This window comes from Charadrius vociferus, unplaced genomic scaffold (genome assembly GCF_000708025.1).
Source record: "Charadrius vociferus isolate BGI_N301 unplaced genomic scaffold, ASM70802v2 scaffold185, whole genome shotgun sequence".
Lineage (NCBI taxonomy): Eukaryota > Metazoa > Chordata > Aves > Charadriiformes > Charadriidae > Charadrius > Charadrius vociferus.
The window spans coordinates 5,915,737-5,923,158 of record NW_009648955.1 but is presented as its reverse complement, the minus strand read 5'-3'; the positions used below and the strand labels follow the sequence as shown (position 1 = coordinate 5,923,158).

The following is a 7,422-nucleotide window of genomic DNA, read 5'->3' as shown; positions in this document are numbered from 1 at the left end:
GTGTGCTGGATTAATTAAAAAATAGTGCTGTGCCCTCCACAGCAGCAGAGCGTTGTTTGGGAGGGGAGCGAAGGGAGGAGCGTGGTGCAGGGGTGGGAGCAGGAGGACTCATTCTTGCATCCAAGATCGTTGCTGTCAGCGGGAGATCCCTGCGGGAAAGGGGAGCGGGTACCGGCTGCCGTGCAGCTCCCCGGGCTGGATTTTGCCTGCAGTGTTCTGTTTGTAAGGCAGCCGTTCCACCACCGGCGTGTTTTATTTTCTAAAGTTGTTTAAAACCACTTTTCCAACCTGGAAAAAAAAAAAAAAAAGCCCTTTGGAAGAGAGGGGTCAGGTAACAAAGCTGTGCGTTTCGCCTCCATGTTATGTACTTCGGCCAAGTTAAAAGGCTCGTTCTGCCTTTCATCTTGCAGACTGTTTTCTGCAGATATTTCCTAACTTTTCCCATGACGTTTTCGCCTGGTTCTTCAGAAGATTGTATGGACTGAAAGCGACTATTGTTTCCGCAAGAGCGCAAGCATGTGCACATCGGCTAATCTGGTTGGTACAGGATTTCGGGAGTGGGTGTTGGACTGCGGAGCAGGGTTGGGATGTGTGCAGCTACAAATTCTCGCGAATGGCGTGCTGTCTTATTCTGTAAATAATACCACATTTCACTTTCTAGGTTCGCCTTTCGTGTTTCTCCAAAAGTTGAACTCCAGTACCATGAGATGTAAACAAGGAAACGGCATACAGGAAGGTTGCAAAAGCTTTGGTTAGCAGAGATTGGAAAGCTGGTTCGGTTTTCAGTCCTGCGCCTGGATAGGTGTCAGGTACTTGATTGTGTGGAGACTTGGCGCATTTATTTGTCACAAACATCATAGGTTTAAAATTGGTGCTTTGTTGTCTTGCTTGCTTTCTCCTTCCCCACATCTGGGTTTTGGTTTTTGAAGTACAGGATAGGCAAACACATACTTTTTAGCCTGGTGTTTAAGAGGCGGGCTTTGGCAATCGAGATGCATTTGCCAGCTCTTGAGACACTGTGATCTAAACCTGGCATTTACAACAAACTCTGTCTGCACAGTAGTTTGCATACAAGACATCATGCGATACAAGGTTTGTTGTTGTTGTTTGGGTGGTTTTTTTTCAATCGGTATTGCCAGGGAGCAAAGAAATTGCCGGTAGTTGTTTTTGTTTTACACCCAGGATCTTGTTGGATGCAACCTGGCCACAGATTTGTTTCCCCTTTCGGGAGCGTTACCTAGAAGATGGTGCTGGGATAACTCCAGCTTCCTGGTGGTGACCCAGATCTCTGCTGGCGATGAGATCTCATCTCCGCTGGGCACGGAGCAAGAACAGCAGTTGTGTTTTCCGACTGCTGATCCGCGGGCATGTTCCCATGCGGTGTTTCCAGGCTCGTCAGCAGCCTTGCAGCGCCTTGGCTATTGCTGCTGACGTGCCCGTGTCTGGCGGCGAAAGGCGGGGTTTTCTTCTTCCACGGTCTGGTTTCGTGTAGGTCTCGTAAGAGGGTGTGAGGCAACTCCACGGTGTTTTTACATACTGCTTTATGTATGTGTGAGACAGCATAAAAATTCTCGCAGTCCTTTTAGCGGCAACAACGTTGTATAACTGACAATTTGCCGTGTCTCTGTTTTCATACAGTTTCCTTGCTTGGTCAGGGATAGTTACTGCTTGTGAATGACTCCTTGGAACTAGGGGATGCAGGCTGGGAAGGCTGAGACTTGCTGGTAATTTAAGAATTGATAAGGATTGATGTCGTGGTTTGTTGATGGATTTTGTCTGGCTGAGATGCTTTTTGATGGACTCCCAGGAATTCCCAGGTGTTGCTAAAAGCACTTGAGCGTAGCCGATTTTGTAAGAGGATAGGGAAGACAGATTGCGAAGTGAGGAGGAGTCAGGGGTTTGTCTGGTTCCTTTTCTTATATATGGGCTGTCTTACTTAGCAGAGAGTTTGCAGCCTCGCCTATAGTCACGTGCGTTTTTTGCACCATCTTGACCAAACCACGGCATTGGGTATCCTTGAAGGGTTTTTCCTACGCTTCCGTGGGACACAGCATGGGTCAGCTGCCTTGCTTCACAGATCGCCTCACTGCTTGCCCAAGTGACATTTCTGAAATTGCCCCTCCTTTTCAGCAGCTCATGGGCACAGTACGGAGCCCTGGAACTAGTCTGCGAAGCTGCCTTTTCCTATTCGAGTCTCGTTTTGTGTTGGGCAGAGTCCTTGCTGCTATAGCCAGGAATATTTGAGGCGTGTTTCTGCTGACAGCTTTCTGCTCTGCACTCCCGAGGATTGGATGTAGGGCAGTTTGGAGGGTTCCTAGCGGTGGAACTCCCTATTTACAGTCAGCGAGTTCATTACAGCCCTAAATTATTTACCTTAAAGAATTCAAGCCCTGAATTATTTACCTTTAAGGTCTGTCTTCCTGCGTTGTGCATTTGGTTAACTGTAGACCTATGGTCTGTTACATGCTGTGAATGTCTAAGGCAGCATAATATCTAGGGCAGTTTCAGCTATTTGCTGTTAATTTTAATCTCATACACAAATACATTACAGTGTTATAACTAAGGTCAGAGTGCGGCTCGGTGAGATATGAAAAGGGATTTGTGCAGCCCTAATTTTAAGTCTTGCGAATGCACGGACAGTTTTCGATTATGTGATCGCACCCTTCTCTTTCTGCAAGTTGCCGAGCCTACAGCTGTAGCTCCAAGCCCTGGGCGAACGCCCTGTTCAGCATCTTGGGTTTTCCCTCCTGTTCTGCCTTTAGCCCCAGGCTTTTATTTCTGGCATACTACTACTCAAATCCTATTGAAGAAGTTTGTCATTTCCTCGTGAACTTTTTCTGTTTGCCAGTGTCAGGCTTGAGGGTTTGATGAACAATTTGGGAAGCGTTGCCGCTTCTTTACGGGAAGAGAGAGTTAGAACAAGAGGACAAAGGATCTTGAGGATCTTACAGCCTTGCCGCTGAGATGTCCCCGTGCTCCGTAGTATTTCACGTACTGGAAATGCGGTTCCCTTTTGCTGTGAGTGTTCATTAGTTTTGCTTGAGAGAAGGCGGGGGTTTCAGGTTGGTTAGGAACTCGCCGTTAATGGCCACTCGGGAAGTGTTGGGTTTAAAAGAGCTGGAGCGGAGCGGAGCGGCATCGGAGCTGCGTGGCAGCTCTGCGAGGCACAGTTCACCTGCCCGTGCGCGGAGAGGGGCGGCAGGCAATGGTGGGGTGGCTGCCGCCTTCGCCACCAACAACCAGCAGAGTTGTTCTGTGCTCTTATCCCATAGCCCTGATGCTGTGGACGACTCAGGTGTGTCCCGTTGTTCCGAGCGTGGCAGGAGAGGGCGACGGGAGCCTCTGCGGGCCCCCCCCCCCCGCCACATTTTCTTCCCTTTTCAAGTGCTTCAGCTCATCAGTGTTCTTTCTCTCTTGTGACATGGCTGTGGTATGGCAAAGCAAAAAGGCCGGTGGCAAACAAATGGCAAACAGTGTCCACCAGCGTCGTAGAGGCTTGAACACAATTCATTGGCAGTGCCGCAGCTGCACAGCCACCGTGCAGCCCTCCGCGCCTGGCTGCCGCTCTCTCCCCATCCTACCTCCAGTTTTCCGTCCCCCGTTAAGTGAAATTTCTTGTGTTGATGTGTTTTTCCCTGCCGCCCTCTGGCCCAGCTCTTGGCCGCTCTGTGTTGAGCGTAGGTGGCCCCAGGCTGCCGGGGTTGCAGCAGGGAGGTCAACTGGAGTAGGGGAGATGGTTGATCCCTATCCTTGCTCAGAAGGTGGCCCTGCCCGGTCGGGAGCAGATGCCAGAGGCAAAGGACACCTCTCTCCTCCTCAGCACTGGACTAGACGGTGCTCTTTGCTTCGCGTGGCACCCGGCTAGTGCCAGGTTTAAACTCTCTATTCCAGAGGTGGACAGAATTTGTTGAGTCTTTCCAGCCACTTTTTTGGGAGTGGCTCCATCAGACCACTGCGACCGACACCTTGCAACAAAACTTTCTGGCAGGCATCCGTGTCAACGACGGGCAGAGTAAATAGCAGGAAAGGGTGTCACAGCCATATCCCCCACCCCATGCTGCATGCCTGTGTTTAATTCGTATGCCCTTGTTGGAGGTAGGCAAGGGATCATGTACAGGTGGTTGAGTTGCATCTCCTTAAGTGAATGGGTTTGGTTTGTGTGCTTTCAGAGAAAGCAATGAAATACTGACGTTAATGGTATTTCCAGTACTGAAAATCCAGCTGCATTTTTTCTTTACGTATGATGTGTCTTCTGGCCATTCAGAGGGGCTGGTGGGGTTTTTTGAGGTTGCACCTTCAGTGGGGTTTCTACCATATGGGCTTTTTTGGTCCTTATTTAAGTGTGGAAATTTCTCATATGAAGTGTACATTTTGGTTCATTGGTGTATTGGCAAGAGAATTTGACACTGAAGCTTAAAGATACTAATATGTGAACTAAGGAGTAAACACAGACGCTAAAAGACCCTTTGGAGAATTTTTAAGTGGAGTCACTACTTAAAGAATGTTGTAGGTGCAAAGTTCAGGGAAAGTGTGTGATTAAGTAATTTACTGTCGATGTAACTTTGCAAGTATTATTTTTACATTGCCGCTGCCATTATTAGTGGCATGTACTTACTGTTGAAACTGAAAGAAACTTAAGCAGCTCTCTCTTCCCCCATGTTTCTGCTTCTGGTGGCACTGAGTGTCTACTTGGTGTTGGTCCTGGCGCTGCAGGCAGGATACCCCAGGGAGAGAGCAGAGGATTTGGGCACAGGAAAGCTGCGTTCTCCTGCCCAACTTTACAAGTGATGGGCTGTGGTACCTCGGCCACCTCTCCAGATTGTTCTCTGTTGCTTCTATTTGGTCAATGAGCGATTTTGGGGAAAGGATTCTTGTTTAATATCTTTATGACGCATGGCAGAAAACAAAAGACCTAAATATCTGCTGGGAAAGCCAACTGCTATAATGCAAATAATAGATAATTGTGTGCAGTTAATCAATTTTCTCTTTTGTGTTGTTTTTCACACAGAGCGATGAGGCAAGAGAGAAGTTTTTAAAAACAGAAAAATGTGATTGCGTAAACATCATTGTTGGCAGGAGGACTCGGTGGATTCAGGTAATAATGTGACACTGCTTTTTATTATGCTTTAAAAACTGGCCGGGTTTCATGCTGACAGTGGCCCTTTGTCGGGGAGGAGTAGAGGAAGGTGACAAGGTATAACAAGACCCGGTGGCTGGCTGCTAAATTAATTCAGACCAGGCGAGAGGGTGTGAGTTCTCCCACAGCACGGGTGATTGCTGAATAGGACAACGTCGCTGGGGCTGCAGTAGCTTCCTTCCTTATGTCAGGCTGTAGAATCTGAGGCTGTTCTTTTTTGGGTTTGTTTTTTTTTTTAACATTTTTTTTTTTTTTACCCTAAGAGATTCTCTAATTCAACCTCTTACAGCTGCGTTGATGTAGGCGGGGAAGCTCCATGCCTGTTTCATGGAAAAAGGTCAAATGATTAGCTGTCCCTTCAGACTGCACAACTCTGAATCTATGAATATTTCCCTTGAATTCCCCCTTTTAAAACATTTCTGGATCACAGCAGATCATTATCTACTAAAAGACACAGACCTAGACCTTTACTGCTTCAGAGGACTGCTGCTGGTTGTTTTCAGTGTGTTGATGAAGACAAGTTCTTGTTGCATGGTTGTAGGAAACCCAGTGTGTGATGTTTAAGCGTGGTACTAATATGTTTGCAACAATCTTATCTTAAAATAGTGGACTTCAACATATTTAGATCCTATTTTGCAGGAAATGTAAGTTCCTAGCTAAAATGCATCTCTTATGTTTTTAATCATTTTAATTATTTCCCGCACTGAGGGGGAGTGGAAGATGAAGAGGGGGGGAGTTTACAGTGCTAATTGCACTCCACATTCATAATTGAGGCCAGATCCTACCCTCAAACTTCTTAGGCAATCCCAGTGAAGTCATCAGGCTTTTCTCAAGCACACGGGTTTTCCCCATGTGTATTCGATTCCAGACTAAGGGCCTACAGCGCGCTTTTTCGCGCACTGATTTCTCACACGTATGAGAAGATTCAAAAAACATGCATCTTTTTCAACGTAGCCTCTTGGTTTCCAGCGCCGATTGGAGGGGTTCTGCAGTATTCTATCGAGAGGCAGATGAGCAGAGCTAGTTGCCTTAGACTGAGCTGTTTGTAACTGGCGAGTCTTTTGCATTTTCTTTGTTAGGTGCTAGGTGGGAAAAACGCAGTTGCGGCTTTGCATTGCTATAGTCATGAGCAAGAAGGACGTTTAAATAGTGTGTGAATGGGTGTGGATTTGATATTTCCTAGAGCCAGCTTCTTTTTAGTATTAAATTGCATACTCCAGAAAGATAGTTGCTGTATCAACATTGGTATAATGACACATTATTAAAAAATCAATATCCAGTCATAGAAATGAGTCCTGGTGTAAGCAGTTGGGTGCTTACAGCTGCGATTTGTATGTATTTGCAAATGTAATGGCTTTTTTTTTCTTGTAGCACTGGTAACTTGGATAAACACTGTATATGTGACTCATTGCAGAGTATAAACTTATTTTAAAGGAGCAAGTGTGGGATTTGCTGAATATCCTATTGCTTGCATCCCTGAATACTTGCATTAGGTCATGATTAATCTTAAATTGGCCAACCTGAGAGGAAAATTACTGCTGATCTGCCATAGGTGACTTCAGAAACAAACAGAAGGATGGAAGTGCTTTAGAAACATAAATAGTAGTTAGAATTCATAAAATCATAAAGCTAACATATGGTACAAGGTCTTCTAAAATATAACACTTGAAAGCTTTTTTTGTAGTTTCAGAAAAAGCTTGTTTAGTTATCACAGGAAAAGTAAATATTTTCATTCCTTTTTATTCAGCTCTCTCATTCTGTTCCTCTTTTCTCTTTTTCTCCTTTTTTTTTTTTTTCTTTCTTTTTTTCCCCAGAACCTTTTGAATTTGGTGGGATGGGGGACCAACAACAGATGTGCCTAGAAAGCCCTGTTTTGGGGGCAGGAGATAACACTGCTAATTGTCCTCCTGTTGTTAGGTTCATTCTTGGAAGTCCTTCTGCAGCGTCGGGATGGAGTTGATGTAATCCAAATCGAACGCTCCCTGTGCGTGTGTGTGTGTGTGCGTGAGTGAGATGCGATGAGCACTGCAGCAGCTCCTGGACTGGTCAAGAACACAGCTATTTTTTAATGTGGTACCCCAAGCATTGGTGATGAGGGATGCGGTCTTTCTGTGTGTGTGTGTGTGGGTGGTTGTTCAGGGGTGCGAGCTCACGGGGAGTGGCACGACGCACCATCCCTGCTCTTCTGCTACACCCTCGGTGGGGTGGCCGTGGTCCTCAGCGCTTCGAGCATCACAGCAGGGAGGCGAAGGCTGCCGCTTAAAAGGAGGCGAAGGAGGAAGACG

The 7,422-nt window shown here is 46.5% G+C and overlaps 1 protein-coding gene across 1 annotated transcript in view; it reads left to right on the top strand.

Moving 5' to 3' along the window:
* Positions 1–5,008: 5,008 nt before the first annotated feature.
* BACH2 (BTB and CNC homology 1, basic leucine zipper transcription factor 2) overlaps positions 5,009–7,422 on the top strand; it is a 149,218-nt gene continuing 146,804 nt past the window's right edge. The window contains exon 1 of the mRNA XM_009887506.1: positions 5,009–5,095. The gene's annotated coding sequence lies outside the window, so the exon portion shown is untranslated. The remainder of the gene's footprint in view (positions 5,096–7,422) is intronic.